This window comes from Mesoplodon bidens, assembly GCF_964165515.1.
Source record: "Mesoplodon bidens genome assembly, chromosome: 2".
Classification (NCBI taxonomy): Eukaryota; Metazoa; Chordata; class Mammalia; order Artiodactyla; family Ziphiidae; genus Mesoplodon; species Mesoplodon bidens.
Window position 1 is genome coordinate 162,391,718 of NC_138177.1, and position 24,710 is coordinate 162,416,427.

The 24,710-nt window shown below is 39.1% G+C and overlaps 1 protein-coding gene and 1 pseudogene across 17 annotated transcripts in view; one reads left to right on the forward strand and one right to left on the reverse strand.

Annotated features, from left to right (window-relative positions):
* The window catches only part of PUM1 (pumilio RNA binding family member 1), a 130,165-nt gene that overhangs the window by 8,861 nt on the left and 96,594 nt on the right, over positions 1 to 24,710 (forward strand). The gene's annotated exons all lie outside the window — the stretch shown is intronic.
* Positions 11,144 to 14,705, reverse strand: LOC308612220 (translation machinery-associated protein 7B-like; annotated as a pseudogene). Its single transcript has one exon. The product of its transcript is annotated as a translation machinery-associated protein 7B-like (transcript).

Consider the following 24,710-nt stretch of genomic DNA (forward strand, 5'->3'; position numbering starts at 1 on the left):
TGACATGTCTGTCCTTCTTAATCTCCTGTAGCTGTGAGTTAATCCTTACACTTTATAATTAATAAATACTATGTTAAACTGGGAGGGAACCCAAGTATTCCCATACTGAGAATCTCCTCATTCCCAGGAGATCTTTTTCTGTTGTCCCTGCTCTTTGACTCTGTTAGACCATGCGTCTCTTTTCTTTCTGGGTAGATTGCTTAGATTCCTCAGCATTTGGGCCAGTGGCATTTAGTTAACATGCTTTAAAGCTGAGTAATCAATGCTTTCATGTTTTTCAATGTTTTCTGTTTCACTTGTACTCTTGGAGCCTTTTTCATTATATTTGGAGTTCACAGAGACTTAAAATGTTACATACTTGCTCAAAAGGATCATCAGCAGGTTTTCTTTGACTATAACTTTAAGAATGATTTTCCAGTGTTAAGGATTAGATTCCAGTGTAAAAAAAAAATTCATTCTCTAATGCTGTGTGATACTAGATTATATATGCCTCTGAGATGGCACCTTGCAGCAGTTTATGATATATCTTTGTTTTGTTTCAAAAGGTTTTTCTTGTGGAATTAGGAAAAAATTTATAGGATAGGTGGTAATGAGATGCAGTAATGGGAAAATAAGGGTATGTTAGGAAGTTGAAAGGGGTAAATGTAGAATTTAGAAATACATACCAGAGTGGTGGGTTATAGAATCTGCTCTGGGTGTGGCCAGAGAAAAGAGGGAAATGGGATGAATCATGAGATTCTTAGTAAGAGAAAAACACAGTAGTTCTCAGGAAGAGGTGTGTTTCAGATTTCATTTTGGATGTGGTTGAAAGTGCTTTGTAAATCATAAAGTGATATGATATTGTTTTTCATCACACCTCTCTGTACTTGCATACGAGACACATCTTTTGTGCATGTGTCCATTTTCTCTCGGGCAACAGCATTTGCTTAATATTTTCTGCAGGCTGAGCCTGAGTACAGAATTACGCTTCTGGGTATTGTGGAAAAACTTAAAAAAAAAATGTTCTAGCTCTTGCTTAGAATCTATTCACTCTTGGGAAACGACTTAACACTCATAGAGGAACACAGGACTGACGGTTAACACAATGCCAAGAGTACTAAGTGCTGAGGATAGGGTAAGAGTTTTTGTTGTTGTTGTTGAGGGATTTCTTCCCTAATTTTTACATTCACTTTCTGTATCTTCTAGATGTAATAAAGAGCTGTAAATGGGAGTGTGGCTTCAGCTCAGTAGAATGCTCTGGCATTTTGCCCCCTGCTACGAATATTGTGAGAAGTGGTGGTCAGTGATTGGCAATAGGTTGGGTGAATTTAATATTTGGAAACTTGATTGAAGAACTCAGGCTGAAGGGTGTACATGGCGTTGGTGGTAAAACCTGCAGTTGAAGAGGAGTGTTCGTCATTTTTTTTTTTTTTTTTTTTTTTTTGTGGTAGGCGGGCCTCTCACTGCTGTGGCCTCTCCCATAGCGGAGCACAGGCTCTGGACTCTCAGGCTCAGCGCCCATGGCTCACGGGCCCAGCCGCTCCGCGGCATGTGGGATCCTCCCAGACCGGGGCATGAACTCGTGTCCCCTGAATCGGCAGGCGGACTCTCAACCACTGCGCCACCGGGGAAGCCCTCGTCATGTTTTTTTCATGTAATATTTTTTGAGTATTGTTTTTAAATTGCGTGTTAATAGTTTCAGAAGTTTTAGCATACGTGGATTTGTCTATTTATTGCCTTTAGTAAATGCTCTTTTATGGTTAAAATACCTTTCTTAGTGTTTTTATGAATCTCATTAGGAAAACTCTTTTAGGTTTGTGGAAATTGGGGGCCCTAAAGATGTTTTTTTAAAAGCACTTCCTGTTTAATTCTTTATTTTATTTTATTCTTATTAATTAATTTATTTTTGGCTGCGTTTGGTCTTCGTTGCTGCGTGCAGGCTTTCTCTAGTAGCGGCGAACAGGGGCTACTCTTCGCTGCGGTGTGCAGGCTTTTCATTGTGGTGGCTTTTCTTGTTGCAGAGCATGGGCTCTGGGCGCGTGGGCTTCAGTAGTTGTGGCACGTGGGCTCAAGAGCGCAGGCTCAGTAGTTGTGGCGCACGGGCTTAGGTGCTCCGTGGCACGTGGGATCTTCCAGGACCAGGGCTGGAACCCGTGCCCCCTGCATTGGCAGGCGGATTCTTAACCACTGCGCCGCCAGGGAAGTCCCTAAAGATTTTTTATAGCTGCTTTATTGATATATAATTCATCCACTTAAAGTGTACAATTCATTGGTTTTTAGTATATTCGCAGAGTTGTGCAACCATCACCACAATCAATTTTAGAACATTTTCATTATTCCTCACGATCTGTACCAGTAGCAGTCACTCTCCAGCCTTAGGTAGCCACCAGTCTCCTTTCTGTGTCTATGCATTTGTCTCTTCTGGGCATTTCGTATAAATGGAATCATACAGTATGTGGTCCTTTGTGACTGGCTTCTTTCGCTTAACAGTGTTTTAAAGGTTCATCTGTCTTGTAGCATGGATCAGTACCTCATTCCTTTTTATTTCTGAATAATGGCCTGTTTTATAGATATATAGCACATTTTATTTATCCATTTATCCGTTTGATGGACCTTTGGGTGGTTTCTACATTTTGGCTATTGTGAACAGTACTGTTGTGAACATTCGTGTACAAGTTTTTGTCTTGACATATACTTTCATTTCTTTTGGGTACCTAAAGATTTTTAAAGGTACATAAGTCTAATATACAGGCACAAAAATAATGCAGATTTCTTCACTAATGCCGGTGCTTTTTAGAAATAGTTTGGAGGTTACTTTATCTACAGCTTTTACACCATGGATTGGAATTTTTCCAAGTGACAAGTTTTACTGGGGCTAACGGCAACTTTCTTCTTTATCTATGAAGAATGTGTTTTCAGGTTAACAGCATAAATAAACTTGTTTACAACCCCGGGAAGAGGAATGCTTACATTATAAAGAACAGGTGTTTTCAGGGAGCTATGTTCTTTAGATGTCATGAATATACAGTTAATTGATCTGCTAATGACAAATAATTTTTCTCTATTAAAGAAAGTTTCCCCAAGGACTTTAACAAGGGAATGGTTCATTAACTTAATCCTAGTTATCATATGTGTTTAAAATCACCGTATCTGCTGTTAAGTAAAAAATAATCTTTAATTTGCTAAGAATTTATTGATTCAGATGGTTCTTTTTTTCCCCAATTGGCCAAATTAGGGAGCTACTGCTTATTTAGGTCAGAAGCCTAGTGAAATACAGAACAATGAAATTAATATATTGTTCTTTCTCCAGAGAAACTTACAGTTTCATGAAGGGAGGAAGGAATTATAAAGAAAGTTGTTTCAAAATGAGGATTTCAGTGAGTGTCTGTATTGAAATGAATTTTAAGATGGGGCTGTCGTGTGTTTGGGTGGCAGAAACAAATCAGGTGAGAATAATTTTATAGATACAGTTCCTTTATTAACTTATTATCTAGAAAATAGGCTGTAAGCTCTGTGTATCCATTAAGAGTGATGTACATGGAAAAAGGACTGTGAGGAAATATTGCAAAATATTACTTTTATTTATGTGGGAGGGGAGATTATAGGTAATTCGGTTTCTTGTACATTTTGAATTTTTACAAATTTCAAACCCTGAATTTTTTTTTTTTTTTGGCTGCGCTGTGTGGCTTGTGGGATCTTAGTTAACTAGGGACTGAACTTGGGTGCACCGCAGTGAAAGTGCCTGGTGCTAACCGCTGAACTGCCAGAGAACTTAAACCCAGAAAATTTTATATGTTAAAAAAAGAAAAAAGACAAATTTTATACCTTCTGTTAAGAGTTTGGTTTACCATATTGAATGAAAGCGAATTGGTGAATTGATACATTTCCAGTGGAATTTTGGTGTTGGAAAAGATCTTAGGGGCTTCCCTGGTGCGCACTGGTTAAGAATCCGCCTGCTGATCAAGGGGACACGGGTTCGAGCCCTGGTCTGGGAAGATCCCACATGCTGCGGAGCAACTAAGCCCATGCGCCACAGCTACTGAGCCTGTGCTCGAGAGCCCGCGAGCCACAACTACTGAGGCCGCGATGCCACAACTACTGAAGCCCGCATGCCTAGAGCCTGTGCTCTGCAGCAAGAGAAGCCACCGCAATGAGAAGCCCGCGCACTGCAACAGAGTAGCCCCCGCTTGCCACAACTAGAGAAAGCCCGCGCGCAGAAACGAAGACCCAACACAGCCATAAATGAATGAATGAAAGAAAAAGATCTTAGAAATCATTTAACTCTTTTTCCAGTGCAGTGGTTTCCTTTACATTAATTATCTCTGTTTTAATTAAAAGAATGTTAGTGAGTGTGTTGAACTGAGGTTGTTAGGATGGGTTGAGTGTGTCTAATGAGATCTAGAGGTACTTTTATTTTAGTATTGAGCACTTTTCTGCATCTGTAAGTTTTATGGACATGTACTCCGTAAGCTGTGTGCCAGAACTGATCTAGTCTTTTTATATATGATTTGAACCGCCAGTAACTCTATGTTGTTTTTTATTATTTCCATTTTATAGATGGGGAAATGCAGGGTCAGAAAAATGAGATGCCGTGTTTTAAGGTGATTAGCTCACGCTCTTTCCACAAGACCAATCTGTTTGGAGACCTTACTGTTCATCATGGAGTAGTCAGCTTATCCATAACACACACACACTGGCCTCTTTTACACATTTTCACACATTTTAAACTACTTGTTGCTCATATATTTATAATTTAGGGACATCAGTAAAAGTTTAGTTTGCACGTCTAATTATAGGATCCCAGTACTTGATGCATAATAGATGCTCAGTAAATGGCATGTTCAAACAGATGACCTTCAAAACTGAACTCATTAGTTTCATTCCCTATATCCTATTTCTGTGTGTGGCATCTCCATTGCAGGCAACCCAGGAATCTTAGATTCTTGCCTCCTGCCTCAAACAATTCCAAGGTTGTATCCGTACTGCCTTATTGGATAGGCTCATATTTCTTGCTTGGACATTTACAGTAGTCTTCTGACTTTTTTTGCACCCTCCCTCTTTTCTTCCTTCTGGCTGTTTTCTGTGTTGCTGCCAAATTGTTATTTCTGAAGACACGAATCTGCTTATGTCTCATCCTTGCCTAAATTTTGTTTTTGGCTTTTTGGTTGCTTTTAGAATAATTAACTTTCAATCTCCTCAGCATAGTGTGGTGTACATACTTCGTGTTCTGAGATAGCTTACCTCTCCAGTCTTTACTGGCACTCCACTTCAGCTTTATTGAAGTATCCTAATTTTCTGAACACACATGCTATTTTTTATAGTTTGTGCAATTCCTCAGTGTAGTTGTGCTATTTTCATTTATGTAGTTTTCTCTGCTTGGAATCTCCTTCTTTCCTCATCCGCTTAGCCACTTTCCTCATCTTCAACTAAAGTATCTTTATCTCTGATAAACCTTCTCCTTTACTTACCTCTTTTCTTGTAGGTTGGGTGTCCTCTTTTGGTGCTACCATCATTTGGTACACATTTTTATTGAAGCATTCGGCTCCCAGTATTGGAGTTAAATATTTACTTTTTCCTTCACCATTGGGTGCTAGTAATCTGTTTCAAAACAGATTCTTGGGCTTAAGTCCAGACCTACTGAGTCAAAATATCCAGTGATGAGGTGGAGTTTATGTATTTTTTAAAAACAACTCCCGGGTTATCTTCATGTCCACCTCTGTTAAGACCTGCTGTGATGGTTCTTCTTACAGAGTCTTTGAGCCTTACATCTCTAGCCCCTGGCAAATAATATGTACGTATAAATGATGAATGAATACATTGTGTCATCAGGGCTTGTTGAAGAGACTTACTGAGTAGAGTATTTTATTTTGAAGAGTCATTTTGAATTGTTAGGATGTAAGATGTAACAGAATGTAGGGTCTTGGGCCTGAAGATAAGGAGCCAGTAAGCATTTATTGGAGGGTTGTATTAAGGAACTTTTAAAGTAATTCCTATCAACTCTGCTTTTATGCTTTTTTTTGGCGGGGGGTGGGTATAGGGAGAGGAGAGTTCTTGAAACCATATCAGAGCTAGGCAAACAGAAGTGGCTGTAGGAACAAAGTTTACTTTCCTTAATTTGTAAGACACTGAAACTTTGTTCATAGTCACATCATGTATTGGGAAACTGCCATATTGTTTCAACCTAATACATTTTGAAAGTTCATTCCTTTTCTCAGAAGGGAATATTATCTACTAGGATAGTTCAAGAAGGATAGTATCCTAAAGAAGATAGAATGAAGGTTGTAATTTACCCCTATGTTGTCAATGGTTAACTGCTCTTAAGAATAGTGACTGATTTTTCCTGTTTGAAGCTTTTTAACAGTTGCTGTCTGGGTTTAAGGTTTCCGTTGGGACATAGTATAAAGTACAGTGTGAATATTAGGTTGCAAAATTTTTGTTCTATATTTTGGTTATGGATTTTGTTCTAAAGTAAAACAGCTTTATTGAGATACCTTTCACACACCATACAGTTCACCCATTTAAAATGTACTGATCAGTGGTTTTCAGTATATTCGGTGTTGTGCAGTCATCACCACAATCAAAGGGAACGTTTTTCATCACCCCCAAAAGAAAACCTGTACCCATTCCTAGTCACTTTCCACTTCCGTCATTACCCCCCCATCCCTAGGCAATCAGTAATCTACTTAAAAAAAACAACAACTTTATTTATTTATTTTTTGGCTGTGCTGGGTCTTCGTTGTGGTGCGCGGGTTCTTCTTTGTGTGGCGCGTGGGCTTAGTTGCCCCGCGGCATGTGGGATCTTAGTTCCCTGACCAGGGATCGAGCCTGAGTCACTTGCATTGGAAGGTGGATTGTTAACCACTGGACCACCAGGGAAGTCCCCAATAATCTACTTTCTGTCTAAAATGTAAACTTTTTGATAGTACATGATTGTTCTAAAAAATGTCAGTAATTTGTTTTTTAGAGTTAACTACTTTTAACAGTTTGGTTCATTTCCTTCCAGACTTTTTCTGTGCATATATAAACAGATACATGAATGCATTGTAGTTTTAAACTAAATGGGATCATTCGCTCTCTCTCTAAATATATTACATGCATACATAGCCCAGGCACACACATGCTGCAGGGTAGTCTTTTCCTCCTTAATACATTGTGGTCATCCTTTTAGGTCAGTAAATACGTCTATATTTTTTTTAAGGGCCATAGTATATGGAAGTACAATAATTTGACTGATTTATCCCAGTTTGATGGACTTTTAGGTTCTTTTCAGCTTTTGACATTCTAAACAATGCTGTAGTAAACAATACTGCAGTTATATTTTTGTATTAGAATATATTTGGAGAAGTGAAAGTGACAGATCAAACAAAAGAATGTGTTTAAAATTTTGATACATATTTCCACATTGTTTTCCAGATAGATTGTAGCAATTTAAAGTTCCATCAACACCTTATGAGTATTCTTTGACCACTTTTTTTCTGTAATATTTTCCTAGATTTACAAAACTGTTTTTATATGTCTTTTAACTGTGTTTATTGTACCTTTTGATTTCTTTATCTTTATGCTCTTAGGTCATCCCTTACCCAATCTCCTGTGTTTCTTGTAATATTTTTTTTTTTTTTTTTTTTTTGCTGTACGCGGGCCTCTCACTGCTGTGGCCTCTCCCGTTGCGGAGCACAGGCTCCGGACACACAGGCTCTGTGGCCATGGCTCGCGGGCCCAGCCGCTCCGCGGCATGTGGGATCTTCCGGGATCGGGGCACGAACCCGTGTCCCCTGCATCGGCAGGCGGACTCTCAACCACTGTGCCACCAGGGAAGCCCTCTTGTAATATTTTTATAGTTCTAGTTTTATATTTTTATCTTTAATTAATCAGGAGTTTATTTCTGTATATTTTGTAGGCAGGAAGTAATGATGTAATTTTACTTTTCCTCAGATAGGTAGCTACTGATCCTAGCACTATTTATTGATTTGAAAGACCTCGTTTATAATAAATTAAGTCTCCCCATATATGGATCTGTTTTGACTCATTTGTTTTATTGATATGTTTATTCTTGCTCTAGGGTTAGAAGTTTTCATTTTTTAAAAAAAATAATCTTTATTGAGGTGTAATTGACATAATAAAATGCACCCATTTTAAATGAATAATTTGTTAAGTTTTGAAATATCAAAGTATTCATCTGTGAAACCATCACTATAATCAAGATAGTGACAGTTCCCATCTTCTGCAAGTTTTGTTGGCCTTTTGTAATTCCTCCCAGCAGCAACCACTGATCTGCTTTTTGCCTAGGTCTAGACTTTTATTTGTTGTATTTTAATGGTATTTGGAATAACATTAAAGCAATTTTTGTTATTTCTAGAATCACAGGCATGCCCTATACCCCAGGGTTTTGACTTGCAGTTCCATTTGCTTGAGTGCTCCTGTCTCAGATGTCTATGAAAGTTGCTCCTTTACCTCCTTCCAGTCCTTTCTTAAATGTTACCTTCTCAGTGAGGCTTTCTGTCAACATTATTTTAATTGCAACTCTGTCTCCCTTCCCTGATTTAATTTTCTTAATAGGCTTCATTCACCATTTTGTAATTTGTTGTCCCTGCTTTCCAAACTGTTTACGGTGAGGATTTATTGTTTTTAGAGTTCAAAATTTCCTAAAAGCCATTATTTTTAATGTAGGAAATAAAAACATGTGTTTTGATTTTTTAAAAATCCAATTTCAAACATTATTCTACAGCACCCACAGTCTCCAAGTTTAAAACCTAATAAATTTGTTATACCTGAAGTCCCTCTCAACCCCAAGAGGGAAAACTTCCATGGTTCATGATCTCACAGTAATACAAACAACAGGGTAAGAAACTAAAGATAGTAGCTGTTCTCAAAAAAGAGCAAATGAAGGTTTACTATTTGCATAACATTAGGTGGAATTCTGTAAAGAATTAAACAAACCACACAAAATACATAACACTGTATGTAGTATTAAAAGTTTATTAAGCTCTGCCTCCTCCCTTGTATTCTGTCTCTTGGTTAGGAGTCACTGATATCTTATCATCTCACACCAGTCAGAATGGCCATCATCAAAAAATCTAGAAACAATAAATGCTGGAGAGGGTGTGGAGAAAAGGGAACACTCTTGCACTGCTGGTGGGAATGTGAATTGGTACAGCCACTATGGAGAACAGTATGGAGGTTCCTTAAAAAACTAAAAATAGAACTACTGTATGACCCAGCAATCCCACTATCGGGCATATACCCTGAGAAAACCATAATTCAAAAAGAGTCATGTACCAAAATGTTCATTGCAGCTCTATTTACAATAGCCCAGAGATGGAAACAACCTAAGTGTCCATCATCGGATGAATGGATAAAGAAGATGTGGCACATATATACAATGGAATATTACTCAGCCATAAAACGAAACGAAATTGAGCTATTTGTAATGAGGTGGATAGACCCAGAGTCTGTCATACAGAGTGAAGTAAGTCAGAAAGAGAAAGACAAATACTGTATGCTAACACATATATATGGAATCTCAAAAAAAAATGGTTCTGATGAACCTAGGGGCGGGACAGGAATAAAGATGCAGATGTAGAGAATGGACTGGAGGACACAGGGAGGGGGAAGGGTAAGCTGGGATGAAGTGAAAGAGTAGCACTGACATATATACGCTACCACATGTAAAATAGATAGCTAGTGGGAAGCAGCCACATAGCACAGGGAGATCAGCTCGGTGCTTTGTGACCACCTAGAGGGGTGCGATAGGGAGGGTGGGAGGGAGGGAGACGCAAGAGGGAAGAGATGGGAACATATGTATATGCATAACTGATTCACTTTGTTATAAAGCAGAAACTAACACACCATTGTAAAGCAATTATGCTCCAATAAAGATGTAAAAAAATATATAAATAAAATAAAATAAAATTTCACTTCTAGTATTAAAAAAAGAATCACTGATACCTTGATTAGTACATCTTTAGCTTTTTTTCTAATTCAGAAGAGATAGAATTCTATTAAAATATTTTCTCCCACAGATATAGTTTTGGATTTATGTATTATGTTCTCTCTCAGGCTCATGAAGTCCAGAATGAGCTATTTGATGTGTTTGGTAGCTCCCCTCTTTAATTATGTTTCAGTGATTTATCTGGATAGACTTACTCATTGAGAATTCCTATTCCCTTACATACTACAAACAATAGAATGTTGAAACAAAGGAGGAGTGAAGGTTAGCTTCAAGCCTGCTGAATGGAGGAAGACATTTACTAGGTTCCCTGGCAGAAGACCTTTTAGATAAGGGAGCTCCTATCTCCTATGCCAACTATTTACATTGTAACTGTAATAATGAACTGTTCAAACTTGAGAAATGTTAGATTAATAATATAGATCACCTTTGTTACCACACTAGAGTTTATTTCCGTTACATCTAGAAATATATCAACTACTTTTGCAGATCTGTTAAAACGAGTCATTTCTATTGGTGATGAATGTAATTTTGTTTCTTAATATTGTAAGTGAACTAAGGACTCTTTCCATGGCCTAATTCCGTTCTCTGTATCCTAATAAACAGTGATTTAAAAATCAAATAAAATGTTTTTTTCCCTCCATTAAAAATAATGAATTGTAGGTATTTTGAATTCTAAAAATCAGTAAATGCTCATTGTAAACATTTTGGAAAGTATAGATAATTTTAAAATTTTAAAAATAAAAATACCCTAGAAACAAACCAAAACCCAACCAACCCCCAACTATAATTCAACTTTCAGAATCTGTTAGTTTACCTTTTGTAACATGTCCATCTAGTGTTTTTATTCAAAACTTTAAAAAATGTAAATCATCTCATCTCTAATAACAAGGATAATAATTTCTTGAGCTGTGCTTTTTTAAAAGTTTGATAGGCAGTATGAGTTTTTACTAATTTCTCTGTTTTTGTTAACCATTAATGAGAGGTTAGAACTAAATTTATGGCTTATTTATAATAAGTATATAGGACTTAATTGCATACAGTTTATAAAGTAGGCTCTTTTCATTTTCCCTTTGCCTTAATTTTCTCACTAGTGGAAGTTAAGATTTTCTAAGTCACTCGAAATCTTTTGTGAAACAATTGAGATAAAATAAAAACATTTCTGTGATTATAGTTTTTTATTTTTTTATTTTTTAATTAGTTTCTGCTTTATAACAAAGTGAATCAGTTATACATATACATCTGTTTCCATATCCCTTCCCGCTTGCGTCTCCCTCCCTCCCACCGTCCCTATCCCACCCCTCCAGTCGGTCACAAAGCACCGAGCTGATCTACCTGTGCTATGCGGCTGCTTCCCACTAGCTATCTACCTTACGTTTGGTAGTGTATGTATGTCCATGCCTCTCTCTCGCTTTGTCTGTGATTATAGTTTTCTATCTTTTTTTTTGGGGGGGGTCTAACGTATCAAAAAATTTTTTATGATACATTATTTCCATAGATAACTTTAAGGTTATACCACATTCTACTCTGTGTAGTGGCCTCGTTCTTTTCTGTAATAATGTCTTAATATTGATCATTTAGGTTTCTAATTTTTACTAATGTTGGTGGTGTTGTAATGAACATTTTTGTTTATCAGTACTTGTAGTTTATTTTCGTCACCTCTGTTCTTAAAATGGGAATAATACTGTTAGTCTTTATAATGCTATTCTACCTCTTGTGTAATTATTTTTTCCCTCATTTTTAAGATATAATCTTGCATACAGTGAAATTCACTATTATTTTAGCATACACTTCTGTAGATTTTGACAAATGCGTATATTCTTGTAATCACCACAGTCGAGATATAAAAGTTTTTTTTTTTTTTTTTTACAAACGTTTATTCTTAAATGTACAACGGGTTCCAAGACAACACTTGATTCTAGCTGTAGGTGGCAAAGATGTGATGGCAGGGAATCCAGATGTTTAATCCAGATGTTCAAACAGGAATGGAATTAAGGATCATCATTGCCTCAGGCACAAGGAACATTACTTTTTGCCAGACTTCTTAATTCCACCTATGGCCAGGAGGCCTTTCCCATGGCCTTCGCTTGCTCCTCCTTCTGTTTCTGCTTGAATGCCTTATCTTTCTTGTCCATCTCCTTGGCTTGCTTCTTGGGCTGTTTCAGGGGCTTCTTCTTGCCACCTTTGTGGCCCGACATGGCACCTGCTGCCCCTTCCCCAGACCCTGCCACCGGATGCCGAGATACAAAAGTTTTCACGCTTCCCCATATTCTCTGGCGCCCCTTCATAGTCAGCTCTTACCTCCATTCCCAGCAACTGGTAACCACTAATCCGTTTTTTGTCCCTATAGATTTGCCTTTTCCAAAATGTCATATATGTACTGTAAGTGTATGTAGCTTTTGAATTTGGTTTCTTTCACTTAGCATACTACATTTGAGAATCCATGTTATATGTAGCAATAAATTGATCCTTTTAATTAGTAGTATCCCATTAAATAGTTGTATGACAGTTTATCCATTTTTGTGTGCTTAATTTTAATTCTCTTGGTTGGCTGGAGTGCTTGATACAGTCATTGCTTGAAAGGTGACGTGTGGGTGGCGTATTTTATTACTTCTTTTGTATATTGTGTTCTTGTAGCCTTTATACATGAAAGACAATTGTGTCAGGACATAAAAATCTTCGGACCATTGACGGTAGATCTCATTTTATTGTCTTTGGCGGGTAGTGTTTTAGAGAACCAAGGGTAAGTTCTACTTTTTTAGAATTCTCCAAATTTAGGGTAGTTTGGTCAGGATGTGATTTTTGTGTGCTATGTGGGTGAGAGCTGCATAGTTTTGTAGCTTGAGAAAGGTTCCTTTGGTTATATATTTGATTATTTTAGTTTCCATGCTTGGGAACCATTTTAAGTTGTGTCTTCATTGTTTCTTCATAGCAGTCATCTTTCTTTAAATTAAAATTTTGACTTAGTTATTTGTTGATTCCTGCAGTTGTAAGAAATAATATAGAGAGATCCTTTGTATACGTTCCTCTATTTCCCCATTTTACAGTATAACCTTTGCGGGTAACATTGTGTAGTATAGCATCACAGCTAGGTTACTGACGTTAAAATCCATCCAGTCCTATTCACATCTCTCCAGTTTTGCTTGTACTCATTTGGGTGTGTGCGTGTATGTGTATGAAGTTCAGTATAATTTTACCATCTGTAGAGGTTCATATACTTAGCACCACAAAGTACTGAATAGTTCCAAAACAACAAGGGACCCTTGAGTAGCCCTTTTTACACACCCCCTTTCCCTTTGCAGGGGTTGGGGGGCCTCCCCCCCAACCACTGATCTATCGTATTCTCCATTTCTACAATTTTGTCATTTCAAAAAAGTCATATAAATGGAGTCATACCATACATATAGCCTTTGGTGGGGACTGGCGTTTTTTGCTGTGCATACTTTTCTGGAGTCTCATCCAAGTTGTTGCCTGTGGTAGGCCATTCCTTTGTATTGCTGCATAGTGTGCATGGTGCAGATGCACCATAGTTTGTTTAACCTGTTGAAGGACATCTGGACTGATTGCAGTTTTTAGTTATTATAAATGAAGCTGCTGTGAACATTCATGTGCAGGTTTTTGTGTGAACATCAGATAAAAGCCCAGGAGTCCAATTGCTAGGTAATAATGGTAGTTGCATGTCTACTTTCTAAAGAAACTGCTGAGTTGTTTTCTGGACCAGTAATGTTTGAATAATACAATTTTTCTGTGCGCTCAACGACATTTGGTGGTATTACTGTTTTTTTATTTTAGCCATTCTGATACATATGTAATGATATCTCATTGTGGTTTTAATCTGTATTTCCCTGATGGCTAATGGTGTTCAACATCTTCTCATGTGAGCAGCTATCTTTATTTTTTAATATGTTTTTTAATTCTTGTCTTAGTTTTATTGGGTTGGCCAAAAAGTGCCTTCGGCTTTTAAGTAGAAATGAAAGACACATTTTTCATTTTCACCAAGAACTCTATTGAACAATGTATTCACCCTTTTGTTCCACTACCTTCTGCCATTTTTCAGGCAACTTCATAATTCCATCTTCCCACAACTTCTTATCTTTTTGAGCAAAGAACTGTTCCAGGTGCCTTTCACAGTCACCTGGAACCAGGGAATTGAAATGTTTTCCATTAAGAAGATTTTGTAAAGACCTAAATAAATGGAAATCCAGAGGTGAAATGTCTGGTGAATACAGCGGATGAATCAGAACTTCCCAGCCAAGCTGTAACAGTTTTTGCCTGGTCGTCAAAGAAACATACGGTCTTGTGTTATCCTGATGGAAGATTATGCATTTTCTGTTGACTAATTCTGGATGCCTTTCGTCAAGTGCTGCTTTCAGTTGTTCTAATTGGGAACAGTACTTGTTGGAATTAATCGTCTGGTTTTCTGGAAGGAGCTCATAATAGAGGACTCGCTTCCAATCCCACCATATGCACAACATCACTGTCTTTGGATGAAGACCGGCCTTTGGTGTGGTTGGTGGTGGTTCATTTTGCTTGCTCTGCGGTCTCTTCCGTTCCGCATTATTGTACAGTATCCACTTTTCATTGCCCGTCACAATTTGTTTTAAAAACAGAACGTTTTCGTTATGTTTCAGTAGAGAATTGCATGCGGAAATATGGTCAAGAAGGTTTCTTTCGCTTAACTTATGTCGAACCCAAAGATCAAAGTGATTCACATAACCAAGGTAGTACAAATGATTTTCAGTGCTTGATTTGGATATCTTGAGTATGTCAGCTGTTTCCCGAGTGGTATAACGTTGATTGTTCTCAGTTAATGTTTCGATTTGATCACTATCAACTTCAATTGGTCTACCCGATTGTGGAGCATCGTCCAGCAAGAAATCTCCAGCACAAAACTTTGCAAACCACTTTAAAAAAATTAATTAATTAATTAATTAAGTTTTGGCTGCGTTGGGTCTTCGTTGCTGCGTGCAGGCTTTCTCTAGTTGTGGTGAGTGGGGGTTACTCCTAGTTGAGGTGCGCAGGCTTTTCACTGCGGTGGCTTCTCTTGTTGCAGAGCATGGGCTCTAGGCGCACGGGTTTCAGTAGTTGTGGCCCGCGGGCGCAGTAGTTGTGGCTCACGGGCCCTAGAGCGCAGGCTCAGTAGTTGTGGCGCCTGGGCTTAGTTGCTCCACAGCACGTGGCATCTTCCCGGACCAGGGCTTGAACCCGTGTTCCCTGCATTGGCAGGTGGATTCTTAACCACTGCACCACCAGGGAAGCTCCTCAAACCGCTGTTTTTTGCTGTACGCGGGCCTCTCACTGTTGTGGCTTCTCCCGTTGTGGAGCACAGGCTCCGGACGCGCAGGCTCAGTGGCCATGGCTCACAGGCCCAGCCGCTCTGCGGCATGTGGGATCTTCCCGGACCAGGGCACGAACCCGTGTCCCCTGCATCGGCAGGCGGACTCTCAACCACTGCGCCACCAGGGAAGCCCCAAACCGCTTTTTAAAAAAAATTTATTTGGCTGTGTTGGGTCTTAGTTGCAGCATGCAGGATCTTTGTTGCAGCATGTGGGATCTTTCATTGAGGTGCGTGCGGGCTCCAGAGCGCACGGGCTCGGTAGTTGTGGCTTGCGGGCTCAGTAGTTGTGGTTTTCAGGCTTAGTTGCCCAGCAGCATGTGGGATCTTAGTTCCCCGACCAGGGATTGAACCTGAGTCCCCTGCATTGGAAGGCAGATTCTTAACCACTGGACCGCCAGGGAAGTCCCGCAAACCACTTTTGACACTTTTGATCTGTCACAGCACCTTCTCCATACACTGCATGATCTTTTTTTGCGTTTCAGTTGCGTTTTTACCTTTCTTGAAATAACAAAGCATAGTATGCCGTAAATGTTGCTTTTTTCTTCCATCTTCAGTATGAAAATGGCTACAGAAAAATTCACCAATTTTGATAAGTCTTTTTTTAAATGCACGCTGATACGACAGCTGTTGCATACAATCTAACAAAATTGTTTCGAATGAAGTTAAAGACAACTAAGTGCTATTAGAGCCATCTTACGGAAAAACCGAATGAACCTTTTGGCCAACCCAATATGTGATCTTAATTATTAATAAAAGTACTAAATTCTGTTTGATATGTTTCCCTATGTTCCCTTTATCCAATAACATTTGTGGAAGCTCCATTTATAAGTTTGATAAGAGATCTTCGCTTAGTTTTTGGATCAGCGTTAACTTAGCGCACATTCACTTGTAAACATTTTAGGAATGGCTTATTTTTAAACCAGGTTTTGCAAACTATGGCCTCCCTGCCAAATCTAGCTTGCTGCCTGTTTATATATGGCTCTTGAGCTAAGAATGGTTTTTACATTTTTAAATGTGTAGTTGAAAATAAAAACAAAGAATACCTGACAAAGACCCTTTGCAGGCTACCCTGTGTAGCCCGCAAAGCCTATATAATTTATTTATTTAAAAATATTTATTTATTTATTTGGCTGTATCAGGTCTTAGTTGCGGCATGAGGAATCTTCATTGCAGCATGCGGGATCTTTTGTAGTAGCATGCAGGCTCTCTAGTTGTGGTACATGGGCTCAATAGTTGTGGCACGTGTTTAGTTGCCCCATGGCATGTGGGATCTTAGTTCCCCGACCAGGGATCAAACATGCGTCCCCTACATTGGAAGGTGGATTCTTAAACACTAGACCACCAGGGAAGTCCCAGCCTGTATTGTTATTTGACACGTTACAGAAAGTGTTTGCCATCTCCTATTTTTATTTATTTAAAAAAATTTTATTTTATTTTTATTTTTTAAAATTTATTTATTTTTATTTATTTATTATTTTTGGCTGTGTTTGGTCTTCATTGCTGCGCGCAGGCTTTCTCTAGTTGTGGGGAATGGGGGCTACTCTTCGTTGCGGTGCGTGGGCTTCTCTTGTTGCTGAGCACGGGCTCTAGAGCATGGGCTTCAGTAGATGCAGTGCGTGGGCTCAGTAGTTGTGGCTGGTGGGCTCTAGAGCGCAGGCTCAGTAGTTGAGGTGCACAGGCTTAGTTGCTCTGCGACATGTGGGATCTTCCCAGAGCAGGGCTCGAACCCGTGTCCCCTGCATTGGCAGGCATTCTTAGCCACTGTGCCACCAGGGAAGCCTCTCCTATTTTTAAATAACAGCTTTATTAAGATATTATTCACATACCATAAAGTTCACCCTTAAGTTTACAATTTGGTGGTTTTTAGTGTTTTTTTTTTTTTGCGGTACACGGGCCTCTCACTGCTGTGGCCTCTCCCGTTGCGGAGCACAGGCTCCGGACGCGCAAGCTCAGCGGCCATGGCTCACGGGCCCAGCCGCTCCGGGGCATGTGGGATCTTCCCGGGCCCAGCCGCTCCGGGGCATGTGGGATCTTCCCGGGCCGGGGCACGAACCCGTGTCTCCTGCATCGGCAGGCAGACTCTGAACCACTGCGCCACCAGGGAAGCCTGGTTTTTAGTGTTTTTATAGTGCTATGCAACCATTATGCTTTCTAACACTAGAACATTTTTAGCACTCCCCAAAGAAACCCTGTACTCATTAGTAGTCATTGTCAATTTCCCCCTTTCCTAAGTCCCTGGCAAACAAAAACCTATTCTTGTCTCTCTACATTTGTTTGTTTTGGATATTTCATATAAATGGAATCATATAATATGTGGCCTTTTGTGTCTGGCTTCTTTCACTTAGCATGTTTTTAAGGTTCATGCACATTGTAGCATGTATCAGTACTTCGTATGGCAGCTTGCAGGATCTTTGTTCCCCAGCCAGGGATTAAACTGGTTAAGAATCTTCCTTCCAATACAGGGGATGTGAGTTCGATCCCTGGTGGGGGAACTAAGATCCCACATGACGCAGGGCAACTAAGCCCGCGAGCCACAAGTACTGAGCCCAAACACCCTGGAGCCTGCACACCACAACTAGAGAAGAGAAAACACACACTCCACAATTAGAGAGAAGCCCGTGCACCACAACGAAGAGCCCATGCGCCGCAACAAAAAAATCCCGCATGCCTCAACGAAGATCCCGCATGCCACAACTAAGACCCCATGCAGCCAAATAAATAAGTAAATAAATAAATAAAATAAAATTTACTTAAAAAAAAGTAGTTTGAAAAAGTTTAAATACAGCAGAAATTATTAAATACAGCATATATTCATTTATAGAATTTTATGTAGCTACTTAAAACATTTTTTAAAGTCTTAGAGAATATGTTTATGTGTAAGGATTCTATAATAGGCCACAATCTACATACATAAAATGATATGTATATATTTCCATATAGAGACATACACAAAGTAAGACTGGAAGGTAATATACTCAAATGTTAACCTAAAACTTCATCAGTAGTTTCTACGTTTTCTATAATGCCAATGAAAAAAAAATCAGAAAGAAGCTTCTGAAAATAAATTTAACATTTATGAAGTCTTTAATATATTATTACCCTTCAAGCCAATAATCCTCTTCTAGAAACATCTTAATCAACTAAAATAAAGAATAAGCTTTATAAGCAAAGGTGCTTATTGTGCACTTTAAAAAATATTTTGCTATTTTTTCTTATTTTTTAATTTTTTTGGCCATGTGGCATGTGGGATCTTAGTTCCCCAACCAGGGTTCAAACCTGCGCCCCCTGAATTGGAAGCGCAGCATCTTAACCACTGGACCACCAGGGAAGTCCCTCAAACCACTTTTCATATCACAGTACCATGATGAAGATCTTTGATAACAAATCTTTGCCTATATTTCTGGTTATTTGCTTAGGCTAAATTCCTAGAAGTGGAATTACTGGATCAAAAGGCATGAACGTTTATAAAACTTGATGCATATTGTCAAATTTCTTTCTTGAAAAGCTGGAAAAAGCATGACAATGTGTTCTTTTAAGCTAGATAAGAATCATTTTAAAGAAGCTGGCTGTGGAAGTCCTGTTTCTGCTATTTTGTCACTCCTAAGACTGAGGGTAATTTCTCACATTACAAGTATTTGTATGTAATGCCTGTCATGTTTTTAATACTGTGGGGTTTACTTTTAGGGAGATAAGACAAACTGCCATGGCACTATTGCTAAAGTGCAGTCTTGCTACTTAGTAGATGTTATTTCAGTAGTTGAGAAGGCAGTAAGACACCTGTGTCATGGTCTTTGAACTTCATTGTAAATTTCTCCACTCCTAGTCTGTCGAAAAGGGAGAACAGATTAACTAGAGAAGCAGTCTTTATATAAGTAGTCGCCCTCTCACCCCCGAATCAATCCACAGAGACTACCACTGTAGGCATGCCTTGTAGTTGATAGTTCTTCCACTTACTTTTCACAATTGTTGTTTTCTCTGGTGGTCTAAGTTGTACATCTATTAAAAAATATTCACTGTCTTACAATTTGTAGAAAATTTATATCAATGGCTGTGGAGGCCCATGATTTGTTTTCTTTCACAGACTGTTCTTATGGTAAAAATTCTTACAAGCCTTTTATGCCTACTATTACATGTCCATTAGTGAGCACAGGGAAAGTGAATCTCAAAAAATTTAATATTAGCAAAAGTTTGGAAAAGCAAATTCTGTGTCTTTTTTTGTGGACAAATATTTGTTATTTTCACATTATTTACGTAGATTCTTACATTCTGCTGGTAAGATTCCAGTGATGGCAAATATATTAAATTTAGTTTCATTGTTTGAAAAGAGCCTGATACACATTTGCCACAGCTTGATCTAAGAACTTCTGGTGAACATTCTTGATTTAGTTTTTTTGCTTTTTCCATATGTCATCTTTTGAGATTGGTATTTCAGAATGAAACTTTTACTGCTAATGAAGACCCTTGATGTATTCTCTATTTGCAAATAACCATTTTTTGTTGTAAGTGTGATCTATAATAGTAGTTGTGTAGGAGTCTCTTTCATGCTTTTGGAATTTGTTCTTTTGGAAGTCAGGAGTATACCATTCAGACAGATTGCTACAGGTAGTAGTTTCCAGACAAGTGGAGATAAGATTTATCAGTATCTTAAGTTTTACACTTATTAGGTTCTTCCATATCAATTAGACAGTTTCTCTCTCCAGTTAAAATGGCCTTGCTCTCGGGCTTCCCTGGTGGCGCAGTGGTTGAGAGTCCGCCTGCCAATGCAGGGGACACGGGTTCGTGCCCCGGTCCGGGAGGATCCCACATGCCGCGGAGAGGCTGGGCCCGTGAGCCATGGCCGCTGAGCCTGCGCGTCCGGAGGCTGTGCTCCGCAACAGGAGAGGCCACAGCAGTGAGAGGCCCGCGTACCGCAAAAAAAAAAAAATGGCCTTGCTCTCCTTACTGATTTCAGCTTGATCATGATTGGTGAAATTAAGATGAAGACCATCAGAACCAGCAATTGTGAGGTTTTTGTAGTTAAAGGTCACTAGTATCATAGGCTTTATTAACTGCTTCTGAAAATATTATTTATTCTTTTTACTTTATAAATTGTTTTCTTTTATGTTTAGGAAGTGCTGACATTTCCATGAGGTGTATATATTATGGTAGTATGGTAGCAAATCAGTTTTGATAACTTACAGTTTATCACTTGGGTCTGTTAACTATCCTAGCTGAATGCCATCAACACATTATATAATCTGGAACTTTAATGGTATTTAATTGCTAAAGGTAGTAGCAGTTTTTAAAAAAAATAAATTTGTTTACTTATTTACTTTTGGCTGCGTTGGGTCTTAATTGCTGCTCACAGGCTTTCTGTAGTTGCGGCGAGCAGGGGCTCCTCTTCGTTGTGGTGCCCGGGCTTCTCATTGCAGTGGCTTCTCTTGTTGCAGAGCACGGTCTCAAGGCAGGCGGGCTTCAGTAGTTGTGGCATGTGGGCTCAGCAGTTGTGGCTAGCGGGCTCTAGAGCACAGGCTCAGTACAGTTGTGGTGCACGGGCTTAGTTGCTCCATGGCATGTGGGATCTTCCCGGACCAGGGCTTGAACCAGTGTACCCTGCATTGGCAGGCGGATTCTTTTTTTTTTTTTTTTTTTTTTGTGGTATGCGGGCCTCTCACTATTGTGGTCTCTCCCGTTGCGGAGCACAGGCTCCGGACGCGCAGGCTCAGCGGCCATGGCTCACGGGCCCAGCCGCTCCGTGGCATGTGGGATCTTCCCGGACCGGGGCACGAACCCGCGTTCTCTGCATCGGCAGGCGGACTCTCAACCACTGCGCCACCAGGGAAGCCCGGTAGTAGCAGTTTTTAATGATAAATAATAATAAAAAAAATGGAAGTTCAGCCTAATCCTGGCTGCTGTGGTGACTTCATTTTCCTCCTGTATAAAAATAATGTAGGGCTTCCCAACCAAAAATAAATTAAACAAATAAGTAAATAGAGTTAGAAAAAAAACACCAGTGTAGTAATCAGTTTCCAGAACAACAGCTGTTTAAGCCAGGTGTCCTGGAGCCTTTGTGCTTATCTTTGATGAGAACAGAAAGAAGTGCTAGTAAAGGGGATAGCCAGCTGAATTTGAATTCCACTTCTGGTCTGTATCTGCTATATGACTTTAGACAGATCATGCCTCTGAACCCTGGTCTTCATCTATAAAATGGAATAAAGTCTGTGTTGCAGTACAGTGCCTTGAAAACTCGGCAAATGCTTGTATTTAGTGTTGCTATTAACAGTGAATAAATAAGATCACGTAGTAGGGTTTGCCTCCTCCTAAGCGTAAAGAGGAGTCTTTTGTTTTTGTTTTTTCCCAGTAATCAAGAAGAATGTTGATTTACTTCTATTTTACTAGAGGAATATGATAACTTTTTGCTTTTCTCACAAAATGGGGATAAGAGTACCTGCATTTTCAAATTGTTACGAATATTAAAGAGATCATACAGCATATAAAGATTTTTTATAGGACAGGACCTGGCACAAAGTAAGTCTCAGTAAATATTTGTTGTTGTTATTATTTATAATGCAGATACAAGAAAGCAGAAGATGGTGTAGAACAGACTTATTAAATGATTTTCCCTTAATGATTAAATTCAGATTAGGTTAATCCTTGTTTTCCATTTCTTCTTCTCATTGCTCAAGTTTCTCCTGCACTTGCTGGCTTTTTCTCTCTGGTATCTCCTTCCTGTAATGGTTCTTGGCACCAGCTCTTCTGCTTGTATTGTTCTGGATCTATGTTAGTGAAATGGAGCCATCGGGATCTAGGCTTGCCTTTGCAAAAAATCCTCCAGGGGAACAAAGGTGTGGAGGAGAAAAGTGCCTGATAACCGAGATTCACTGATTGAGGAGATAAATATTCTAGTAAAGGCAGTTCTAGTCTCAAGGTATACAAGTCTTTTCTGCTTAGCAAAAATTCTGGGCATTAAATGAAGGAACACCAGGGATTCTCTCTGAACCCCAGAGCAGGAAATATATACGTGGGCCTCCTGAGCACTAGGAGGCTTTTCTGTTTCCATAGGGATTCCATAGTCTCTTGTCTCTGATTTTTTTCAGCACATTCTTTCTCTTCTTTGTGTTGACCATCTACTGCTTATTCACCAGGTTATACTTGACCCAAAATGACACCTACAACTGCCAAGTGTTTAGGGAATTTCACTTTATCTCTCCATTGCTGTCTGGCCTGAATGCTAAGGAGAAGTATCTGATTAGGTCAGTTTATCACTTCTCTTCAGGTCCTAGGGGTTTGGCCATTTAGGAGAATACTTTTGTTATAGTTGTTTGTGGCCAGAGGTGGTGGGAATCACAAAGTTGCCCTTTCTAGGCAGGTGTCTTGAAATATGTCTGTTACAGAAAATATTCAAAAAAGTGTTGATTTGTTGAACTTTATTTTTCCAAGTGCACTACATAGCTCTGATTACTGTTTTAAAATATAGACTTCCAGTGTGATTTCATAAATACCAACTTAGTGGTACCTATTGTATTTGAGTTTGGTTCTTGTATACAATCAACAGAGAACTGGCCAAACTAGCTCAAGTGAAGGGACATTCATTGTAAAGACACCCGGAGCAGTTAAGGGACAGCAATCCAAGGACAGGAATGCTAGTAAAGTAAGGCCAAGAACTGAGCCAGAATGCTGTCAAAAGTTGCTTCTTTTTTAGCTCTTTTATATTGGACTGCATGGACCACCATGGTAACCGCTTTGTTCTTTGAGATTTAATGTTCAGTAATATATATCTGCTTGAAAATCTGATAAATGTAATTTGTTACATATTTGGATCATTAACTCCTTAAATTTGGATTCCTTTATACCCAAGTCTGAGTTCCAGTGTCTTTTTTTTTTTTTCCTTGACTGCAATGTTGGCTGGCCAGAAGAGAGACAAAAATCTAAATAGAGAAGTAGGAGGAGAACCAGCAGATCATAGTGGTATGGAAGTCAGGGAATGAAGGAATTTGAGAAGGTGACTTTATTGAGATTTTTTTTTTCTTATGAGAACAGAAAAAACAGCTTGAACTAGTGATGATTTTTATTTTTATATGTTGGAAGTTTCTGAATGGATTAGAATGGAAGTTTCTCTGAATTGAGGATTAGCTGGGAATTGAGAAGAGAGAAAAATGGTTGTACTTTGAAATGCTAAGTTTTAGAAAGTAAGTTAGACGTTTGTGTGATCTAGGTACTTCTAATATTGATTATGAAATGCTGACCTGTAGAGAGAGAGGCTCACCTCCCCGGAATGACCAAAACCTACCCTTTGTTAACCGAGGATAGGGAAAGAAGAGATGGATGTATGGGGACATTTCAGTAACTTAAAGAGAATAACCTGTGAGGTGGATATAGTTGGATAAATGCCTACTAGGTATTGGACATGTCTCATTTAATATATTTTTTAATGAATTTATTTATTTATGGCTGCGTTGGGTCCTTGTTGCTGCACGCGGGCTTTCTCTAGTTGCGGTGAGTGGGGGCTACTCTTCGTTGTGGTGCGTGGGCTTCTCATTGCGGTGGCTTCTCTTGTTGCGGAGCATGGGCCGAGGCATGTGGGCTTCAGTAGTTGTGGCTCGTGGGCTCTAGAGCGAAGGCTCATTAGTTGCAGTGCACTGGCTTAGTTGCTCCGTGGCATGTGGGATCTTCCTGGACCAGGGCTCGAGCCTGTGTCCCCTGCATTGGCAGGTGGATTCTAAACTACTGTGCCACCAGGGAAGTCCCTCATTTAATCTTCATAGCAAACGTATAAAGTAGCTAGTGTTATCTCAGTTTTACAGATGGAAATAGTGAAGTGTATATCATTCATTGATTCTGATTAGTGTATCGGATGTTGGATATAGTAAGTAGGGCTTCTCAAGGAGTGCACTTTAGAATATCATTCTTAAAGATTTGTAAAGTGATGCTTTTGCTTAATTTTTCATTTTTCAAATGTGATGTATAGTTCCGGGTTTATCTGTTTTGATTTTATAACTTCCTATGCGGTAAAACACCAACTTAATTTGCAAAATTATGATTCTAGTTAGGACAAGATCCATGTTAGAAGAAGAAGACAGGTGTTGAGGCTTACAAAAGAAAGCTCTGGTATCTGGGAAGTGGAAAGGAAACTCAGAAGCTAGGTCATTTGTACAGATGATATTCTTGGGTGGGGTGAAGTGAGGAAATATGAGGTAGGTCAGACACTAGCGTGGTTTTCTCACTTTGCCTCTTTAGTAAAGGGAGTAAGAGATACTTTTATGGGGTGGGGCCTCAGTAGAGAAAGTCGTGGATGGGTGTGAGATGGGCAACTGTCAGGTAGCCCACAGAGAAAAATAGGAAATAGTTTTGTGAAACCAGAGGTGATAAGATTATTTAGTGGAAGGAAGGAAGTCTTACAGACATTTAGCAAAAGTGAAGATGGAATTAGTAAGTCATACTAGAAATTAACATTAACCTTTCACTCAA